This window comes from Gorilla gorilla, chromosome 2 (assembly GCF_029281585.2).
Source record: "Gorilla gorilla gorilla isolate KB3781 chromosome 2, NHGRI_mGorGor1-v2.1_pri, whole genome shotgun sequence".
NCBI lineage: Eukaryota > Metazoa > Chordata > Mammalia > Primates > Hominidae > Gorilla > Gorilla gorilla.
The window spans coordinates 98,945,096-98,969,426 of NC_086017.1; the positions used below are offsets into that span (position 1 = coordinate 98,945,096).

General features: G+C 35.7%; 1 pseudogene; it reads left to right on the forward strand.

Moving 5' to 3' along the window:
- Positions 1 to 13,562: 13,562 nt before the first annotated feature.
- Positions 13,563 to 24,331, forward strand: part of LOC101146242 (little elongation complex subunit 2-like) — a 64,161-nt pseudogene continuing 53,392 nt past the window's right edge.

Genomic DNA, 24,331 nt, shown 5'->3' on the forward strand with positions numbered 1-24,331 from the left:
TTGAAATTTTACAGGATCAGAGGCATTAATGATATTCTGATGGAAGTTATTAATACTTTTGTCTAAAAAATACACATGTACTTTACCATAATACTTTTGTGTATAATTTCAGGGCCTCTTCTGAGAGCTGTAATTTCCTCCATGGATGCCTTCCTGGGATCCATGGGTTCTAGATGAAAAGGTCCTTGATATTTTATCTGATATTTTTTAACCTCACCAGGTAAGAATACATCTTCTCATCCTATACATGCATACATTTCCCTGTTAAAACCAATTGCAGTTGTTATATGGGTATTTATATTTGCTAAAATTCTTAAAACTGTATCCTCAAAGTTGGTGCCTTTTACTTAAAAGTTACATCAATAAAATTTATTAAAACTAGTTTTTTAAACTCTATAAACATATCACAGAAAGTACTGCTCCCATAAAAAATAAAAAAACATTTTCACTGATCTTGCATGTGACATCATGGCAAACTTTTAACTTCTATTAATAAAAAGTGGTACAGATTAACATGAAGGCATCCTTACATCCCTGGCACTGAACTGAGAAGTGAAGACAATTTTGTACTTTACAAATATTTTGTATTACTCAGGGGGAAAAGTAGTCACAGAATGGCTTACATTATGTAATCTATAACCAGAGTCACATGAAAGAAAACTTGATATCTCTGGTCAAAAATCTTCTTTGTTATATTTTTGTGGAGAATTCCTCCAACTCCCCAATACTTTACTTTTTCATGTGTAGACAAATATTATCAAAATCTGGCAAACATTCTACTGTGTATATGTACCACATTTTCTTTATCCATTCTGCCAGTGATGGACACTTAGGTTGTTTCCATATCTTGGCTACTATGAATAACACGGAAATGAACACGGGAGTGCAGTTATCTCTTTGACATATTGATATCTTCTGTGGATATATACCCAGAAATGGGGTTATTAGATTTGTATTATAATTCTATTTTTATTTTTGTGGAACCTCCAAGAATAGATGTTTAACATATTAACCACAAAAAAATAGGTTGGTGAGATGACAGATATATTAATTAGTTTAATTGACTCTTCTACATTGTATACATAGACAAAATATATTGTACCCCATAAACCATACACAATTGTTATTTGTCAATTAAAAATAAATTTACTTTAAAAGTCCAGTGAAAATTATTATGACTTTTCATTGTCATGTGACCAACATGATCTATATAGTTGGCCAAGCCCCATTTAAAAAATGATATCAGCTTTTGTCTTGAACAGTTTGGATAATGTTTCTTTAAAAACAAAAGAAGAAGCCAGGGAGCTTCAGTTACCCTAGGGAAACTGAGGTGAATACCTACTCATCTTTACTTAAAATGAATACATGCCATCTATCAACAAACACCTTTTTCTCCAAATCTATGTTGACATACTGTAGTTCAAATATCAGGCATGTGGGAATATAGGTCTTGTGCTGCTCACGGTATGCGAGTGCTAGGACAATGTCAGGAATAGGGTGAGTAATGACACTGCAGATTGAAGTCATCTGCTTATTTTCTGTATGCCTGTACAGAGCACGCATCTGCAAAAGAATTTTCCTCATGTTGCTTTGCCCATGACCTTGATCCAAATAAACCCATCCTTCAAAGAGAAATGCAGAGTCATTTTATAGAATAACTATATGACTAATTAATCTATCTTTTAGTCTTTTATAAATAATAGTATACTTTTTGAGTCCAGTATCTATCTATTAGCTCACAGGTGTTTTTAAATGCATTTTCTATATTGGTCTAGAGAAGATATGAAAGAACAACACATTAGTTCCCTATTTTATAGACACACTTAGTACCATATAAATCAAAGGGAATTTTGTCCATATATCTTAGAACAAACAAGATAAGCATATTGGTATTTCATAAATACTTGAGAAATTAAAGACATTGCCACTCTTCAGTGTACTGTAAATATCACAGGCAGAAATAAATAAAGCTTATATCACCCAATCTTCACCCTTACATAGTCTTTTTAATATAAGAGTTCTGTGTTAGTCCATTCTCACACTGTTAATAAAGACATACCCAAGACTGGGTGATTTATAAAGGAAAGAGGTTTAATTGACTCACAGTTCAGCATGACTAGGGATGCCTCAGGAAACTTACAATCATGGTGGATGGGAAAGCAAACACGTTCTTCACATGGCAGCAAGAAGAAGTGCAGAGCAAAAGGGGGTAAAGCTCCTTATAAAACCATCAGATCTCATGAGAACTCACTATCATGAGAACAGGATGGGGGAACCACCCCCCAAGATACAATTATCTCCACCTGGTCCTTCCCATGACATGGGGATTATGGAAACTACAATTCAAGATAAGATTTGGGTGGGGACACAGCTAAACCATATAAGGCTCCAAATAATAACTAATAGATAAATACCTAATTGTTGATCTGTGCACTTGTGTAACCAAATTGCTACCCCTATACTTATCCATACATTCTTTAACTAAAAATGAAGGATTACTCTATTTGTAAGTCACTGGAGCAGGGTAGGACCTTTGCATCAAGTACTTAGCTACATATTCTCATTGAATCTGTTCCAAAATGTATACGCATTATTTATTTTTGGAATTATAAACAATTAAAATGAGTAGTTTTGTGTTAATCACAGCATTTCCTACATTCCTAAATGAACAAAAACATTTTACCACCTTGAAAATTGTTTGGCATATTGTAGTATAAAAGGAAACACCAAACTAACTAAAAACAAATACGCAAACAAAAAATAAAACACAACTGTTCTCTTCTCCCATCTGTAAAGATCTATGTGATGACCTTGAGCAAGTCACTTGATCTCTTTAACTTTCATTTTTTCCCCTAGCTCACAAATGAAGATCTGGTTATTCCTAAGGTCATTTATAATGAAAAACTTCGGTTATCAATGATACATCACTATAGAGCTATAAATATTTATTTTCCAGTCATGGAGAATGAAAGCAGAGGTTATGCTGTCCAATTTTCATGACAATATTTGAAGTGATTTTTTTTTTACTTGCTTATAGAAGCATGTAAAGGGTACTAACAACATATTTGGTCCTTTCTAGATGAATACCATCACTAGTATTATATCATCATCTTTTGACATTTTGACTTTGGAAGATTTCTTTCCAGAATGATTTGACAGTTCAACAGGAAGTATATAGTTTCTTGGTATTTGAATATATGCTTGATACACTGAATACACACACACATACACACAAATATCTTTATTACATTGCAGTGTTTTCACTTGACATATCAACTCTTATTTTTTGTATTATGTCCCCTTAACCTTTAGTAACTGGGAACGTCTGACCTCCACAAAATGTAAGAAGTTGCCTTGTTGCTAATCCTCTGGCCAGTTTTTGAAATTAGAAGTGATGCCTACCTCCTAAGTTTTAAAGCGGCACAATTTCCGGTAACCATCATAAATGCTAGGTGGAATTGTCCATCCTTGAGGATTCCAAGTATACATAGATATTTCTCAAAGGATCAGGAGATTCTTATCTTACTGGCATTTAAACCACCCATACCCTGTCAAGAAAAAAAAATGATTACAGACATGAGGATACTACTCTAGCATTTCTACCTTGTCAGCTTCGCCTATCAAATAACCAAATAAACTCACCACTTATGATTTCTTTATAGCTATTAATTTTCGTGGAAGTGCATCATACTGGAAATACACTCAAAACATGTAGAATAGCCCAATTCAGCATTGTTCTGCCTAGTGACATGATTCCTTTAAGTATCTCCGTCAGGGCTTGGTACGCAGTCCTTCACATAGGAGTGGTTCTGTGTATGCCATTACTACATGACATGACATGCCAGAACACCATGTCATTTGTTCCCACTTACTCTGACTATACTGTATTATAATCCTTTTTCATATAAGTTCCCTCAGAGGAAATTTTTTATTGCTCTCAGATATTTCAGCAACCTGGAGCATTTATCTGCCTTTAGTCTACCACTGATCAGTGGATGCTAGTTTTTGAAGAGATGTACACAAATAGACCTCATAATTAGCTACATCATAAGACTGATTTATTTAAACTGTAAGACAAACTTCGTTTTTAAAGTTTTCATTTACTTGATGAATATTGGAAATTCTTCACCAGAAGGAAAAAAGTAATAAAAATTTATGAAGGAAAATCTATCACTTACTGAAATCATTCATTCTAGAATCAGCTCACTAATAAATGAAGGAGACAGGAAATATCTCAACACTTTACATCCCAAGAATTGTCATTTGTAAGTGACACTGATGAGAAATTCTTCCTGCAATAAACTATTGATCTCACTGGTCATAATGATATAAAGAACATGATATGTTAGAACAAGAACATCTAAGTCTCTGCATCTAAGTGTCTGTTTTTTTCTGCTAATACAGTCACATCGATTATGTTTGCTTCTAGGAGAGGGAAAAGGACATTATCCTAAGTCTTTTCCAATAGCCTTTATATCCACATAATGTTCAACTTGCTAAAATATAGGATAAGTGAAATAAAAATCAGAAACATACTAAGAGTGTTGCAAACAGCAACACACTATCAGAAGCCCTAAACTTCAACAAGTATTTAATTTAAAACCAATTTCCAATCTAAATTGATCTTAAAAGTAAAAACCAATGCATGTCAGTGATTTCCTAGGTTTCTCTTTCATGAAGTGGAAAGCTTGCCAGAAAAAAATGGCTTTTTTCCTCAGATAATTGGCTTAATAATTTTAAGTATCTATATATTTTTCTAGTCAATCGACCTGTATTTTTAATACTAATAATATATTTCATCTTTAAAGTTTGTTTTCCTCCGATTTTTTAATATTTGAGCATTCTTTGTTCTACTTTAAGTTTTCCAGATTCATCCCCTTGGTAGGAAATTACAAGTCTGCCTAAGAAAGAAAAAGTCGAATTAAAAATCTCTCTCACTCTCTCTCATACACACACACACACACACACACACACACACACACACACACACACACACGGAGGAGGGAAAGGAGGGGAAGGGAAAGAAGTAAAATACATAAAGAGAAACAAAGACAGAGAAATAAAATGAGAAACTACTATGTGCTTACTAAGTGACAGACGTATGTGGCTATTTTTGAAAACCTGAAGAACTGCTCTACTCTAGTAAGTGGGTGAGAGAATGAATTCTAAAATGAAAAAAACTTCAAATGAAACTTTGCCCCAGCTACTTACTGGCTTTCTTATTTTAGGCTTATGAATTTTAGATATGATAGTACTTACCTCATAGGTAGTGTCATTGGTAGAATTATTTGAGTGTATTAAAGTGTTTAACATAACATGTGGCCCAATAAAAGCCTTAATAAATGTTTGCTCTCATGAAGACATCATGACTCCCCCTCAAAGAATTCATAGTCCAAAGAGGGACAGACAAATGAACAGAAAACACTAATAAAATCTGTTCAAAGCTAAATTAGGCTTATGCCCAGGATGCTGTGCAAAGTAGCCCAGGGGGCTCAGCTGTGCAGAGAAGTGGCTTGCAGAAACAACCAAGCTGATTTTTATAGAATAGCAGTGTGAAACACCTTGTGGTGTGTGCCACAATTCACAAGCAAGTTAAAGCATATTGTGCTTCTAACAGGTTTTCCCAAAGTAGAAGTGTTTTTATATTCCCTCAAAGTCTTCAAGCATAATTGGAAAACACAAAATTTCTTTAAAAGAGTCTATATACTGCAGTAATGAGGAGAGTGTGTCTGGTTTCAAACACACCTATACCCAAGCCTGTCTCTGCCACGTAGTAACGACTGGTAAATAACTTGTCCTTTCTCACCTCAGGATCTTCATCAGAAACAAGGACATTATATAAGCATTCTTTGGGATAGTAGGAATTAAATAAGTTAATGCTCGCAGAGTCCTTAGTAGTGCCTATCATATAGTATGTGCTCAATACATATGAAACCTGTTATCTGTCTTTGCAGTTTGGTATATAGTCTTAACATTTATATCCATTTTCTACTATTATATTCCCATGTACTTTTAATTCCCATTTCAATTACTTAGAATTGAGAAAAATTGAGTTTTAAGATGGTACACTGTTTAATCATACTTCCTAGAAAGAAACATTGTTCACTTATCCTTTTATTTAATACTTACTTATTATATGCCTCCTTTAGGACAGATACTGAGATAAATGCTGCGAATACAATGAGGATAAAAAGATGAACTTATAGCCCAGTAGGGAAAGTAGGCATTAATCAAATAATCACACTAATAAATGCATAATTTCAAACTGAGGCAAATTATCTGAAAGCAATCATGTTAATGAATGTGTAAATGCTTATTAGGAAAGTTGGAAGAACAAAATAAAGAAGACTGACTTAGATGAGGGAAAATGGTGATCAGAGCAGGTCTGAATAGGAGAACTGTATGAAAAATGAGTGAACTGCCCCAAATCAGTGGGAGAAATTAGTGGTCTGGCAAAGGGAATAGAAAATGCAGAGGATTTTGTCAGCTAAGTAAAAGCACAATATCTTCACAGAACAAAAGAAGGGCAGGTTAGTTGAAACAGGGTAATTAAGAAGGAGAGGAACATGAGATGGAGTTTAGGCATGGACAGCAAGCACCACCATACTGAGCATTGGATGCCCTTTTATGGACTTGAATTTATATCTGAAGAGCAACAGAATGAAACTACAGGATTCTAAGTAGCAGTGGTAACATAAGATTTTCATTGTGGGAAATAAAGGATGAAAAGAAGGACCAGAGAGAAGGTAGGGGAAACTCAAATATGATGTCTTAGTCCAGGCCCTCAGAGAAGCAGAGATTAGATATGCAGGAAAATGTGGAGAAGCCTGGGAGTCATTGGATCACCACACAGGTCTGAACTTTGTGAGGGAGAGAGGGAAGGAAAAAATCTGAGTGGAAAAGTCTTAGGTGGCATTTCGACATGAATAATGGGAAGATCTGGAGTTTTCTTTCAGGTGAATCCGTTGTCTTTCAGGAAAGGGCCTACACATGCAGTCCCTGTAGTACTTAGTCACTGCCTGGCAGCAGTCCCTGGGATGTTTAGCCTAAGTATGGATGGGGTAATAGATTTTGGGGTGCAGCAACTGGGACTTTAGTAGGTTGTGTTCTTTGTACTTAGTAATAGGTGTGCTGAAAGATTCAATTTCATGGAGGCTATGTACTGTGTTGACTCTGAAGAAAGAAAGTAGACCAAAATGATCAAGATTTAAGAATAAAAGTCAACATCAATATATAATTTCTTAAGAAAGGTTGATAATTTATCAGAGCAGTCTTCCCTGGCCACCCAAACTATAAAGCACTCCCTTCTCACATATATTCCTATTCTCTTATTGAGTTTTATTTAGGGAACTGGCATTTACCAACTGATCACATTATATTTTTGTTTTAATTTTTTAAGTCTGTCTGTCTATACTCCCCTACTATAATATAAACCTAATAATTGCAAGGAACTTCCTTGGATTGAACTGCTATTTTTCCAGCAACTCAAACAGTGTTGCCATTTAAGATATATGTGTTGGAAAATTAATGGCGGTGGGGAAGGTGTTAAGGATGACAGAATATATTGTCAAAGAAGACTTCCAGGTTTAAGGCATGTGAAGCTTAGTGGATGGTGGTTAGTTACTGTTGAAATACACACTGGAAATCTCGGGCAGGTGGGACAGAAAACAACACGTTTTTATTTGTACCTGTTGAGTATGGAATTCCTCTAAGACATCCAAATTGAGCTTGTAAATTCCCTAATAAACAAAATGTTATAGTACAAAATTTTTTTTGTGGGTAATGTAAGAGTGCAAGTGTAAGTACAGGTTAGATCCGGTTGTGAAGACCATTCTATAATAGACTAAAGAGTTGAAATCTGAGAATTGTACTTCAAAATCAACATATATTCATCAAGACTCTGTTAAGAGATGATTGAAGAGATTAACATATCGGAAAGATAATATTTGAAGAGAGATAGATCACTCATGAAAACAGAGAAAATATGGAAGTATAGAAGTAAAAGGCCCCAATATCCATTTGAACACACAGGGAAGGAACTGGGTCTTTAAAATCATGTTTCCTTGGTAGGCTCTTCCTTCTATGAAATAGTTAAATAAATTTATGCCAACAAATAATATTAAATATTGGATTCATCAAACTCCCTTAATTCCAATTTCATGTTTATTAAGTTGTCTTCTGACATTTTTCACATTGGTCTGCCTGTCAGAAAAATAAAGTCATTTAATAGCAATATCTCATTATAAATCAATAATCTGGGATTGTGGTTTCACATAAAAATCTCTTGGACTCAGTGTATGCCTTTTGCCCACCCATTCCTGATAAAGGTATTAACTCAGTTCAGATTACATTAACAAAGCCCAGTTCCTGAGCATCCAAGGCTCAAGGGCAGATCCAGGACTGGACAAATTTATCAAAGTACCAAAATGCCACCCTGAGCATTCTTTGGAGTCAGCCTACTAGCCATAGTTTGTGGTGACAAAATCTGGACATTGTTGGTGCCTTTGGGGGAAAAAAAACTTCAAATATGATGCCAGATTAAATAGCAGTTGACTTGTCTCCAAAATAGACCAGTTTTTACCCTAAGAAGTGAAATAATTTTGTCCCTTTAGGAACAAAAAGGAGTGCAAGGCAATTGTTGTTTAATTGTGGGCTATGAAATGAATATGAACATGAATTCAATCATGGACCATCCATTTTATAGGCATGTGACATCAGGCAACTTGCTTTATGTCTCTGTCTCCAAATGTTTGTGTTGTTAAGATGGAGGTAACAATACTTACTATACAAGACTGCTATGAAAAAACATATGACCTAATGTAATGTGAAATGCATTAGCAGATAGTAAATGCACCACAAAGAGTATTAGGACATTATGAATGTATAGAAATCCTGGAATGGAAAAAAAATACAAAAATGTACTCTTCTTTATTTCCCACTTGATTTTGGTAGGGAAATAACATACTTCCTGTCCACTAGTTAACTTCCCTTTGGCAAGTTATGTTATGTTGTTAATTAATTAATTAAAAGGCTATATATATATATATGTATATATACCAAAAAATGTCTGTAATTGCTGTAATGTACCCTTATACAGGCAGACCTCACTTTTCACAGTGCTGTGTTAAGTGAGATTCATGCACATCAGAGCCATGCAAAGCAAAGTCATTGCTACTCTACGTAGAAGTTTCAGTTACCATGGTTAAGTGATCATGAGGACTGCCTACAACATAGTAGCCCATGAATCATTAACAGCTGTGACCATAATCACTCTTTTGCTCTTTCATATACTTTAAGAACAGAAAACCAAACACTGCATGTTCTCACTCATAAGTAGGAGGTGAACAATGTGAACACATGGACACAGGGAGGGGAACATCGCACACCAGGGCCTGTTGGAGGATCGGAACTAGGGGAGGGATATCATTAGGGGAAATATCTAATGTTAATGACGAGTTGACGGGTGCAGGAAACCACCATGGCATGTGTATACCTATGTAACAAACCTGCACATTCTCCACATGTATCCCAGAACTTAAAGTATAATAATAATAATAAAATCATCATACATATGAGTAAGGTCTGAAATAAAATAATGGCAAATTGTTGGTATTTGTCAAAAAAAATCAGCTAGAAAAAATCAATAAAACCTAGTATTTGTTAGCACAATAATGTGCTATAGTCAATAATGATTTAATTGTACATCTTGAAGTAACTAAAAGAGTATAATTGGGCTGTCTGTAACATAAAGGATGCTTGAGGGGATACCCCATTTTCAATGATGCGATTATTACACATTTCATGTCTATATCAAAACATGTCATGTACCCCATAAATATACACATGTACTATGTACCCACAAAAATCAAAATAAAAATATACTTCAAAACTCATGGAATCAAGCATTCTAATATACCAGTAACTGGAATCTTAGAAGAAGAGGAGAGAGAGAAAAAGGAACCCAGTTTTTTTAATTAAGAAAAAGAGTTTTATGCGGCCATAAAAAAGAATGAGTTCACTTCCTTTATAGGGACATGGATGAAGCTGGAAGCCATCATTCTTAGCAAAGTAACACAGCAACAGAAAACCAAACACTGTATGTTCTCACTCACAAGTGGGAGTTGAACAATGAGAACACCTGGACACAGGGAGGGGAACATCACACAGTGGGGCCTGTCAGGGTGTGGAGGGCAAGGTGAAGGAAAGCATTAGGACAAATACCTAATGCATATAGGGTTAAAGCCTAGATGACAGATTGATAGGTGCAGCAAACCACCATGGCACATGTATACCTATGTAACAAACCTGCACATTCTGCACATGTATCCCATAACTTAAAGTAAAAATTGAAACAATTTAAAAAAGGAAATAACAAGTAATATCAATTGCATAGCTCTTAACCTTCAGTAATTACGTCATTTGTAGTTAAATGCCTTTTTCATCAGTCATATTATTATATTCTGTAGCTGGTTTCTATTACATAATTGTTTATCTTCAATAAATATGTTTTAATAAAAAGAATATGACATTAATAAATATAATATTGTTCAGTTTTCTATTTATATGTGGTGGTTGCTGTTTGGCAGAGAAAATGCATGGAGGCGATGTTCTCCAAAGTGAATCCATCATTTTTCTCCCCAAACTTGCTCTTCTTTCTTTATTCACTATTAAATAACTTAATATCCTCCTCATTATAAGATGTAAATCCTTGCAATTATCTTTACCTTTTTTCTTTGTTAGCCTCATACCCAGTGGGTGGTTAAGCACCTACATTTCTGGCATTGTGCTGTCTGTCACAGCTGTTCTTTTTCCTTTAATTTTATTGCTCCACAAGAGATTAGACTATCATTAATTTTCCCCTGGATGACTGCATAGTTTTCTACCTAGTCTGCTCTTTTTTTCCTCAAATAACATAAGCGCTATGCTTACTAATTAATTTTCTTAATACACAACTGTAATCATGCCATTTCTCTGCTCACAAGACCAAAACCAGCCAATATTTGCATTCAAGTTCCTCCCCAGACCAGGCCTCAAATTACCTTTTCTATCCCCACAGTTTACATCATTTCTCTAACTCTATATTCATCATAAATTTAAGCAACATGGATTAACTGTATATTGACCTTAAATTTAAGGAACATGTTTTAACTCTATATTCACCCTAAATTTAAGCAATATGGAACAATTGACTTTTGTACTTTTGTTTCATCTAAGAGAAATAACTACCTTCATTTTCCCCACTTTCGTTCCTCACACTCATGTCCCATATTCTACACAATCTCTAAATGCTGGCATTTTCTCTACTTTTCAAGACCAAATGACAATGTCACTTACTCCACAAACTATCCAACTCAAAGCTAGATGTTCTCTCTCCTCCCTCAGCATCCTGCCTCTCTTGATTTTTAAACTTCTTATGACAGGTATATTTTCCGTTTCCTATAGTTATTTGTGAATGCAGTAGGCCTCCAACTATCCTAGAATATTCACAAATAGGGAATCTGTATCTGTTTTGCTTGTGCTCTCCTTTTGTATTGTACACTCAGTTACTTGTATAGAAAAATTACACACCAAACACTTTTATTATAGCAAGATAAATTGACAATAGAAGTGTTCATCCTTTAATCATTTTAAGGATCTGTGTAAGTGCAGCTACATAAGCTCAATACTGTTTGTTATGAATGCTCATTGGTATAATTAGGCCCTCTAAGAAAAATAAATGAAATCGTAGTAACATTTTCATAAAAAAAGAAACAATTACAAGGGATATGATCCTCAAAGAGCTGTCTAATTGTGCCTATTTCTATTTCTTTTACTATTCATGCCGAGAAGGAGTTTTTAAAATTTCAACTCAGTCTTATTCTTTAGAGGAAAGATACTAGAACAAAATCCACTTAAATTCTCAGTTGCTATCGAATTTAAAATCATTTCATTTAAATATACTTAGAATTTCACATAGCAAACACATTAAGAGGATTATGTTTTCCCTCAAAGTAAGCTCATCTTCTTCAGGGCAGAACCAATAATCAACTACCATGGCATTTGACCTTACTAAATTTAGACCTTATTAAGGAGGTCCATTTAATTTTTTTGAAGATTTACTTTCTGTGAGGAAATCACATATTCCATTTTATGTCATTTGGGAATTATAGCATCAAGAATACCATTGCAGACTAATAGAGAAAACTTTCCATTTCTTTTTTGTTTTTCAAACTGTGAAGCACATAGTCCAAGTTGTATTACACTCCTTTGATGTAAAACTTTAATACTTGCATTTGGGATTCTGATGATGTGTCAGGAAACTTTTTTACTCTCAGTAACCAACGTTGGTCAAGAATAATGGGGAGAGTTATTTAGACAACATTCCTTACCGAAATCTGGCCCAGGGAGACATAAATGTAAGAGGATATAGGACAGAGTTTGCCGTTGATTTCATGGAACGAGCAGAGAATTCCACATGGTTTTAGAAAGAGAAATTATCTTTATCAATTCAAACCAAGTACAGTACATTCATATCCAAAGAATATTTTTTGCCAAGCAAAGTTGAATATTGTAATCAAATCAATAGAATATATCAAACTAACCAAAAAAGAGCTTTGAACATTTGAATAATAACCTCCAGGATAAATTAATATTTCGGAGAAAACATGATATTGTATTTTAAACCTAAGCAATATTTTCTAAAGGAATGTAAAATCATTTTATTTATTTGATTTCATCTTTTTTTTTTTTTTTTTTTTTGCAGTTGCAAGATTTAATAGAGTGAAAACAGAGCTCCCATACAAAGGGAGGGGACCCAAAGGGGGTTGCCGTTGCTGGCTTAAATGCCTGGGTTTATATCCAGATCCTTGTCCCTCCCGCTGTGCTCTCAGGCAATAGATTGGCTATTTCTTTACCTCCTGTTTTTGCCTAATTAGCATTTTAGTGAGCTCTCTGATTGGTTGGGTGTGAGCTAAGTTGCAAGCCCCGTGTTTAAAGGTGAATGCGGTCACCTTCCCAGCTAGGCTCAGGGATTCTTAGTGTGCCTAGGAAATCCAGCTAGTCCTGTCTCTCAGTACCCCCTCTCAACAGGAAAACCCAAGTGCTGTTGGGGAGGTTCACCGACGACCGCTCTAACTGCTTCTTGCTGAACTGGGGTGTAGTAGGGGTTGTGCAGTTGAGATTTCCTCAGGAGGGGCGCCTTTGATGTCATTAACATCGGAGCATGGGCTAGCAGGCCAGTCCAGGGGTCCGCGGTAGATCTTAGTCATAGACTGCATCTGGGGCTCCATTGAAAGAATGATTTGTAGTTTTGCAGCTTTGATTCTGGAAGAGACAAACGCTTTGGAGGTCCCTTCGTGATCACCAAAATGTTATCGGGGGTCCTTGTTCACAGAGCTTCCAAGATGGTGGCAAGCCTCGTGTTCTCTGGCCTGGGCTTCTTGGCCTCACAGATTCCAAGGAATGGAATCTTGGGCCATGCAGTGAGTGTTATAGCTCTATTAGAAGCTGTGGGTCACGGAAGAGAACCGTGGAACCCAGTGACTAGTGTTCAGCTTGATTAAGAGGAACCCGGGCACTTTGCCATGCAGGAACAATGGCAAGCTTTTAGCCCAATCGGGAGTGGCAATGGGCGCCTCGCTGGATCAGGAGCACAGCAGACACCCTGCCCGATCCAGAGGGGTGGAAGTCAGCGGCAGGTCTGCCCCGGCGCGTCCGCCACCGCGGCAAACAGCAGTGGTGGACTGCAAGCGAAAGCTCAGCTCCAGCAGTAACAAACATGGATCAGAAGAGTGCAGTTGCAAGATTTAATAGAGTGAAATAGAGTGAAAACAGAGCTCTCACACAAAGAGAGGGGACCCAAAGGGGGTTGCCCTATTTGATTTCATTTTATGCATTTGTTATTGCTTATTTTGTGCAGAAAAGTGACGTAACACGGTGGACTTTGAATTTAGAATACCTGAGTGTACTTGTTTCTCCACTAATTGTGTGCACTTTGGGCAAGCTTCTATGACTCTATGCACCTCTGTTTTCACTCTGAAGCCTTTTATAAATATTGCTTGTTTTTTATTAGACAATTCTTATTAACCTACTTTTATGTGTTTGTCAAATTATTAGAAAATAAGATGAATCTCAACTCTTGAGATTTTAAAAACAGTACTGAGATGCATCAGTTTATCTTTGCGTAGTATGAAAATGTTATAACCTAAATTGTCTCCCCACAAAATTCATGGTAAAGTCCTAAGCCTGAATTTTGTTACAGGCATACTTGTTTTATTCAGCATCACTTTACTGCATTTTGCAGATATTGCATTTTTTTTTAATTGAAGTTATGTGGTAACCCTGGATACAACAAGTCTGTCCAACAGCATGTGGTCTCTGTGATACATTTTGGTAATTCTTGGAATATTTCAAACTATTTATTTATTATTTTATGTGTTATAGTGATCTTGATGTTACTATTGTAATTATTTGAAGGTGTCATGAATCATGTCCATATAAGATGACAAATTTAATCAATAAATGTGTGTACTCTGAATGCTTCACCATGTTCCATTTCTCCATATTTGAGCCTCCACATTTGCTGAGATGCAATGTTGAAATTAGGACAACTAATAACTCTATGATTACCTGTAAAGTGTTCAAATCAAATGAAAAGTCACACATTTCTCATTTTAAATCAAAAGCTAGACATGATTCAGCTTAGTGAAGAAGGCACGTCAAAAGTTGAGATAGGATGAAAGGAGGACTCTTGTATCAGTTAGCCAAGTTGTGAATGTAAAGGAAAAGTTCTAGAAGGAAATTAAATTTGCACAAAACTTCATTAAGTTCTGGAAGGAAAAACAAGCAAATGATAAGTGAACAGCCTTATTGATGATATTAGGAAAGTTTTAATATTCTCAATGGACGATCAAACCAGCCACAACATACTCTTAAGCCAAAGCCTAATCCAGAACAAAATTCTAACTCTCTTCAACTCTATGAAGACTGAGAGTGGTGAGGAAGCTGCAGAAAAATATGTTTGAAGCTAACAGAGGTTTAAGGAAAGAAGCTGTCTCTGTAAAATTAAAAGTGCAAGGTGATGTACCAAGTGCTGTTGTGGAAGTTGCAGCAAGTTTTCCAGAAGATCTAGCTAACATATTTCATGAAAGTGACTACACCAAAAAACAGATTTTTTAATGTGGGTGATACGGTCTTACATTGGAAGAAGATTCCATCTAGGGCTTTTATAGCTAGAGAGATAAATCAATGTCTGACTTCAAAGCTTCAAAGCACAGGCTGATTCTGTTGTTAGGGGCTAATGCAGCTGGTGACATTAAGTTGAAACCAATGCTCATTTACTATTCTGAAAATCTTAATGCCCTTCACAATTATGCTAAATCTATTCTGTCTGTGTTCTATAAATGGAACAACGAAGCCCAGGTAACAATGCATCTGTTTAAAACATGGTTTACTGAATATTTTAAGTCCATGGTTGAGATCTACTGCTCAGACAAAAGAGGTTTCTTTCATGAAACTACATAATACTGCTGCACACAGTGTACCTGGGCACCCAAGTGTTATGATGGAGATTAATGTTTTCATTACTGATAACACAACATCCATTCTCCAGCTCATGGATCAATTAGTAATTCTGACTTTCAAGTCTTATTATTTATAAAATACATTTTGTGGGGTATAGCTGCCATATATATTTATTCTTCTGATAGATCTGATCAAAGTAAACTGAAAACCTTCTGGAAATAATTTACCATTCTAGAAGCCATTAAGAACAATTGTGATTTAGGAAAGGAGGTCAAAATATTAACATTAACAGGAATTTGAAATATATTTATTTTAACCCTCATGGATGACTTTTAGGGGTTCAAGAATTCAGTGAAGGAAGTCTGCAGATATGGTAGAAATAACAAGAGAACTGGTATTGAAAGTGGAGCCTGGAGATGTGACTAAATTGGTGCAATCTCACAAAAAAAAAAAAAAAAAAAAAACTAGAACAGGCAAGGAGTTGCTTTTTATAGACAAGCAAAGAAAGTGGTTTCTCAAGATGAAACCTACTCCTGGTGCAGACGCTGTGAACATCATTGAAATTACAATGAAAGACTTAGAATATTACCTAAACGTCCTTGATAAAGCAGGGGCAGGGTTTAAGAGGACTGACTAATTTTGAAAAAAAAGATTTACTTTGGGTAAAATGCTGTCAAAGAGCATTGCATGAGGCAGAGAAATTTTTCATGAAAGGAAAAGTCAAATGATGGGGCAAACTACGCATTTGTCTTATTTTTAAGAAATTGCCACAGCCATCCCAATCTTTACCAACCTCCACCCTCATACATTAACAGCCATCAGCATTGAGGCAAGACCCTGCACAAGCAAAAAGATTACAACTCACTGAAGGCTCAAATGATTGTTAGAATTTTAAACAATACCTTAATTTTTCACTAAGGTATGTACATTTTTTGGATATAATGCTAGTGAACACTTAGACTATAGTGCAAATATAGCTTTTGTAGGCACTGACTGAGAAACCAAAAAATTTGTGTGACTTTATTTATTGAAATATTCACTTAATTGTGGTGGTCTGGAAATGAACCCACAGTATCTTTCAGGTATACCTGTATTTGGAGATAGGGTTTCCTGGGGGTAATTTAAGTTAAACTTACTAGTATAATTATAGCAAGCAATATATGCAGTGGATACTCTCATCATGTATCTGTCTTTCACTCTATCCTTACTCTCCAACCCATCCTTTTCTTAGCTTTATCACCATTATAGAGAACACTGAATATTTTCCCTCGATATGATGTGCTAAATCATTTGGTGCTTAAATATTCTGACTATGGCCGTATTGGAGTGAGATATAGGTAAGGAAGTGCCATGATCTTCCTCTTTAAAATAAATTCAGGACAATTATTCAGGTGAGTGTCAAGATACTGTGGAAGTCAAGGGTGGGGAAGGGGTGAATTCATATTTATTGATTGACAGACACTGACCTAGGCAGTGGGGCCATAAAAAGAGATGACTAATTAGGTCTATAACTTTCTGGAGTTTCTGTTATAGAAAGATAATAAGATAGTAAGTAATTAAAACAATAAGCAAGATAATTTTAGATGTTTATATTATATGTTAACATGCTAACAAAGGAAAATGGCAGAGTGATGTGATAAACAGCAACAGGAAAGGGGCAACATCAATTTGTGTGGTCAAGGAAAGACCTCTATAAGAGGACAAGGGTAGTGATATCCCCTTTATCATTTTTTATTGCATCTGTTTGATTCTTCTCTCTTTTCGTCTTTATTAGTCTTGCTAGTGGTCTATCAATTTTGTTGATGTTTTCAAAAAAATCAGCTCCTGGATTCATTGATTTTTTGAAGGGTTTTTTGTGTCCCTATTTCCTTCAGTTCTGCTCTGATCTTAGTTATTTCTTGCCTTCTGCTAGCTTTTGAATGTGTTTGCTCTTGCTTCTCTTTTAATTGTGATGTTAGGGTGTCCATTTTAGATCTTTCCTGCTTTCTCTTGTGGGCATTTAATGCTATAAATTTCCCTCTACACACTACTTTGAATGTGTCCCAGAGATTCTGGTATGTTGTGTCTTTGTAATCGTTGGTTTTGAAGAACATCTTTATTTCTGCCTTCATTTCGTTATGTACCCAGTAGTCATTCAGGAGCAGGTTGTTCAGCTTCCATGTAGTTGAGCAGTTTTGAGTGAGTTTCTCAATCCAGAGTTCTAGTTTGATTTCACTGTGGTCTGAGAGACAGTTTGTGATAATTTCTGTTCTTTTACATTTGCTGAGGAGTGCTTTACTTCCAACTATGTGGTCAATTTTGGAATAGGTGTGGTGTGATGCTGAAAAGAATGTATATTCTGTTGATTTGGGGTGGAGAGTTCTGTAGATGTCTATTAGGTCCACTTGGTGCAGAGCTGAGTCCAATTCCTGGATATCCTTGTGAACTTTCTGTCTCATTGATCTGTCTAATGTTGACAGTGGGGTGTTAAAGTCTCCTATTATTATTTTGTGGGAGTGTAAGTCTCTTTGTAGGTCTCTAAGGACTTGCTTTATGAATCTGGGTGCTCCTGCATTGAGTGCATATGTATTTAGGACAGTTAGCTCTTCTTGTTGAATTGATCCCTTTACCACTATGTAATGGCCTTCTTTGTCTCTTTTGATCTTTGTTGGTTTAAAGTCTGTTTTATCAGACACTAGGATTGCAAACCCTGCCTTTTTTTGTTTACCATTTGCTTGGTAGATCTTCCTCCATCCCTTTATTTTGAGCCTATACTGATCCCACAGAAATACAAACTACCATCAGAGAATACTATAAACACCTCTTGCAAATAAACTAGAAAATATAGAAGAAATGGATAAATTCCTCAACACATACACCGTCCCAAGACTAAACCAGGAAGAAGTTGAATCCCTGAATACACCAATAACAGGCTCTGAAATTGAGGCAATAATTAATAGCTTACCAACCAAAAACAGTCCAGGACCAGATGGATTCACAGCCAAATTCTACCAGAGGTACAAGGAAGAAGGAGCTGGTACCATTCCTTCTGAAACTATTCCAATCAATAGAAAAAGAGGGAATCCTCCCTAACTCATTTTAGGAGGCCAGCATCATCCTGATACCAAAGACTGGCAGAGACACATAAAAAAAGAGAATTTTAGACCAATATCCCTGATGAACATCGATGCAAAAATCCTCAATAAAACACTGGCAAACCAAATCCAGCAGCACATCAAAAATCTTATCCAACATGAGTGGGTTTCATCCCTGGGATGCAAGCCTGGTTCAACATACACATATCAATAAATGTAATCCAGCATATAAACAGAACCAACGACAAAAACCACATGATTTTCTCAATAGGTGCAGAAAAGACCTTTGACAAAATTCAACAACACTTCATGCTAAAAACTCTCAATAAATTAGGTATTGATGGGATATATCTCAAAATAATAAGAGCTATCTATGACAAACCCATGGCCAATATCATACTGAATGGACAAAAACTGGAAGCATTCCCTTTGAAAACTGGCACAAGAGAGGGATGCCCTCTCTCACCACTCCTATTTAACATAGTGTTGGAAGTTCTGGCCAGGGCAATCAGGCAGGAGAAGGAAATAAAGGGTATTCAATTAGGAAAAGAGGAAGTCAAATTGTTGCTGTTTGCAGACGCCATGACTGTATATCTAGAAAACCCCATCGTCTCAGCCCAAAATCTCCTTAAGCCGATAAGCAACTTCAGTCTCAGGATACAAAATCAATGTGCAAAAATCACAAGCATTCTTATACACCAATAACAGAGGGAGAGCCAAATCATGAGTGAACTCCCATTCACAATGGCTTCAAAGAGAATAAAATACCTAGGAATCCAACTTACAAGGGATGTGAAGGACCTCTTCAAGGAGAACTACAAACCACTGCTCAATGAAATAAAAGAGGATACAAACAAATGGAAGAACATTCCATGCTCATGGGTAGGAAGAATCAATATTGTGAAAATGGTCATACTGCCCAAGGTGGATTCAATGCCATCCCATCAAGCTACCAATGACTTTCTTCACAGAATTGGAAAAAACTACTGCAAAGTTCATATGGAACCAAAAAAGAGCCCTCATCGACAAGTCAATCCTAAGCCAAAAGAACAAAGCTGGAGGCATCACACTACCTGACTTCAAACTATACTACAAGGCTACAGTAACCAAAACAGCATGATACTGGTACCAAAACAGAGATATAGACCAATGGAACAGAACAGAGCCTTCGGAAATAATGCCACATATCTACAACTATCTAATCTTTGGCAAACCTGACAAAAACAAGAAATGGGGAAAGGATTCCGTATGTAATAAATCGTGCTGGGAAAACTGGCTAGCCATGCGTAGAAAGCTGAAACTGGGTCCCTTCCTTACACTTTATAAAAATTAAGTCAAGAAGGGTTAAAGACTTAAATGTTAGACCTAAAAACCCTAGAAGAAAACCTAGGCATTACCATTCAGGACATAGGCATGGGCAAGGACTTCATGTCTAAAACACCAAAAGCAATGGCAACAAAAGCCAAAATTGACAAATGGGATCTAATTAAATTAAAGAGCTTCTGCATAGCAAAAGAAACTACCATCAGAGTGAACAGGCAACCTACAGAATGGGAGAAAATTTTTGCAGTCTACCCATCTGACAAAGGGCTAATATCCAGAATCTACAATGAACTCAAACAAATTAACAAGAAAAAAACAAACAACCCCATCAAAAAGTGGGTGAAGGACAATGAACAGACACTTCTCAAAAGAAGACATTTATGCAGCCAAAAAACACATGAATAAATGCTCATCATCACTGGCCGTCAGAGAAATGCAAATCAAAACCACAATGAGATACCATCTCACACCAGTTAGAATGGCAATCATTAAAAAGTCAGGAAACAACAAGTGCTGGAGAGGATGTGGAGAAATAGGAACACTTTTACACTGTTGGTGGGACTGTCAACTAGTTCAACCATTGTGGAAGTCAATGTGGCGATTCCTCAGGGATCTAGAACTAGAAATACCATTTGACCCAGCCATCCCATTACTGGGTATATACCCAAATGATTATAAATCATGCTGCTATAAAGACACATGCACAGGTATGTTTATAGTGGCACTATTCACAATAGCAAAGACTTGGAACCAAGCCAAATGTCCAACAGTGATAGACTGGATTAAGAAAATGTGGCACATATACGCCATGGAATACGATGCAGCCATACATATGTCCCTTTGTAGGCACATGGATGAAGCTGGAAACCATCATTCTCAGCAAACTATCACAAGGACAAAAAACCAAACACCGCATGTTCTCACTCATAGGTGGGAATTGAACAGTGAGAACACATGGACACAAGAAGGGGAACATCACACTCCAGGGCCTGTTGTGGGGTGGGTGGAGGGTGGAGGGATAGCATTAGGAGATATACCTAATGTTAAATGACGAGTTAATGGGTGCAGCACACCAACATGGCACATGTATACATATGTAACAAACCTGCACGTGGTGCAAATGTACCCTAAAACTTAAAGTATAATAAAAATAAAAGAGGTCAAGGGAAGGCCTGTGTAACAAATAATAATGAAAAGGGACCTAAATGACCAGAAAATAGTTTCCATGAAGAGATCAGAAGAAGGATATTCAAGCCATATAAAATTGCAAATACAAAGGCAGAAATAAGCTTGACGTTTACAAAGAACAAGACATTTTAAAAACCTGTAGATTGAACACACAGTCATGGGAGAGAATGGTGAGAAAGAAGGTTAAAGATAACTGACATATGGGTTTGTTGGCCAGAGCAAAGAATTTAAATTTTGTTTTGTGTAGAATGGAAGCCATTGGACTGGCTATGTAAAGGAGTAATGTATGATTGACATTTGAAAACTAGTCCTCTAGTTTTAATTATATATATATATATAATATATATAATATAATATATAATTATATTAATTATATTAAAGTATAATAATAATAATATATAAAATAATAATAATAATATATATCTAATAATATATATAATAATAATATATAAAATAATAATAATAATAAAATTTAAAAAAAACCCGCAATATCACCATCATATCTAAGAAATAAGGATTTTTTTTTTTTTTAGGAAAGTGACTTTTTTCATTATTTCAATAGGTTTTTGGGGAACAGGTGCTCTTTGGTTATATGAATACGTTATTTAGTGGTAACTTCTGAGATTTTGGTGCATCCGTCACCCAAGCAGTGTACACTGTACCCAGTGTGTAGTCTTTTATCTCTCACCCCTCTCCCACCTTTCCCCCAAGAGCCCAAAGTCCATTGTATCATTCTTATGCCTTTGCGTCCTCATAGCTTAGCTCTCATTTTTTTTAATTTTTATTTTTAGATGAAATCTTGCTTTTGTTGCCCAGCCTGGAGTGCAATGGCACGAGCGTGGCTCACCGCAACCTCTGCCTCCTGGGTTCAGGCGATTCTCCTGCCTCAGCCTCCTGAATAGCTGGGATTACAGGCGCCCGCCATCACACCTGGTTAATTTTTATATTTTTAGTAGAGATGGGGTTTCATCATGATGGTCAGGCTGGTCTGAAACTCCTGACCTCAGGTGATCTGCCTCCCAAAGTGCTGGGATTACAGGCATGAGCCACCGCGCCCAGACAGCCTCCATTTATGAGTGAGAACATACAATGTGTGGTTTTCCATTCCTGAGTTACTTAGCATCATCAAATATCCTGCCAGCATTTAAGTTCCAGCTTACCTCATAAAGGTATCTGTTTGAATTGGGATTTAAATAAAGTTTATATATTGCACAATTGAAAAAAAAAAAAGAAAACTAGTCCTCTAGTTGATCAATTGCATTAAAATGTCCTCGAGGTGGGGGATGGGACATCAGAATGCTTTTTATGATTGACTCAAGTCAGTCTTGTGATCAGACACTTTGAAAATTTTTGTCTTAAATGAAGAGTGCCAACATTAGCCACCAGAAAAGTGGTACCTTAGTAGGTGCAAATATATCTTAACCCTAAAACTCAGATAAATTTGTTCACTCTGATTCTGTCCCAGGAGCATTTATACAAATCAGAATTTTCCATTTAAATTAACTTGCTCCATGATTTCCTGGAACTTATATGCTAGAGAAGCAAGTCAGATAATAAATTATTAAACAAAAGGGACATCAGTTCCTGTCATAAAGTTAAAGTGACATTAAACAGCAAATAAAAAACACCATGACAAGTCAAGAAAGAAACTGCAGAAGAAAGAAAAACTTTTTTCTTCCTTTGTGAACAAAGGGCTTAGCATGTTCCTTTTGCAATGGGCCCAGAAAATTTTGTATCTTACTCTGTTTATAGATTTTCTTCATCTGTAAGATCAGGATCGAACTTACAGTTTAAAGATTACATAAAAATAAAACCCATATAGTACTTTGCAGAATGCCTCACAAATGTAGGTGTTCAATAAAAGTTTCTCCCCCTCCCCCCTTCTTCTACTGTTCACCCTTAACTAAGAACATGTTCACTAAGACACTTAAACTCCAGGATATCATTGGCTTCTTCACCTATAAAATAAGTAGGTTTGGAGAGACACTGTCTGAGGTCTGTTATGTGAAGGCAGCATCGTGCTTTTTCTCAGCAATGTAAAGGGGGGCTGATGCCAACACATCACAATCATGTGTCATAGCATGATTCAGGAGCACCTGTCAGCTCAGAGAATAGCTTCTATGAATTATTCAACTTCACTGTACCTTGTAAAGAGAAGTATCTGTTAAAAGGATCTCTAACCTGTTGCATTTGTTTCTAAAGACTTTGATGTTTTAAATATTAATAAAATATTAATATATGTATGTTATTATTTTAAAATATTCTTATCTTATTACAAGATAGGTGTGCCTACATTTTATTTTTAAATCTGGTGATTAAAATCTTTGCTATTATACTTTAGACTTTGCATAAAAAATATAGCATACACACATTATACTGTGCGTGAAAATCAATCTAAAACTAAATAATTTTTAGGCCTGCTTTTAAAAATACCATGTCAGACTTTATAAAGTATGCAATAGATTATTTCTGTTTTTTGCAAGATTAAATTTAAAATTATAAGTAACCTTTAAGATAGACTAATATGTGCTTAAAGGGAAGAAAAATGATTTTCCTCATGCTTCCTTTTCACTCTTCCATCCCCTCCAAAATGAGAAACTTCTCGTCTAAATCTAATAGCAAATATCACAAAAATATGTAGAAAACAATCTGAAACAAAATGAGAAAACATCAGTATCCTGGGACAAGAAGTTGAAAAGATAGAAAAACATCTCATTAAATGGCATGGGATTAAATAGAAAATTAGAGCACAGGTTTTCAGAAAGACCAATTCACTTTATATATTAGGGCTTAAGAATTTGGACCTTTGCCTAAGTATAGTACAAGAAGCAGTTTATCAATTACTTCTTAGTTACTTTAGTAGTGTACAGACATATTTACACATTGAGTGATGTACATGTTTATTAGTGTACACACATATTACTTTAGCTGAATGTAGATAAACTAAAATCATATAAATGCGGTAAGGAGGGTAATTCATGTAAATATTATTCATTATAAGTATATAACAGTTTAATTTTTCACATTAGTTACCTGAAGTAACACATTAAAGAAGAGGGTTGTACTTGATAAAGAAGAGGGTTTTACTCAAAAACATCAGTAGTAAATGCATGATACTAAAGGCTGGGTTTTTCCAAAGATCATTTTAAGGGAGATCCTGGTAATTAATTCTTATCTGTATCTCAGGATAAATGCTTATCATAATTGATAAATGTTTATCAATAATTTTTCTATACATATATAAT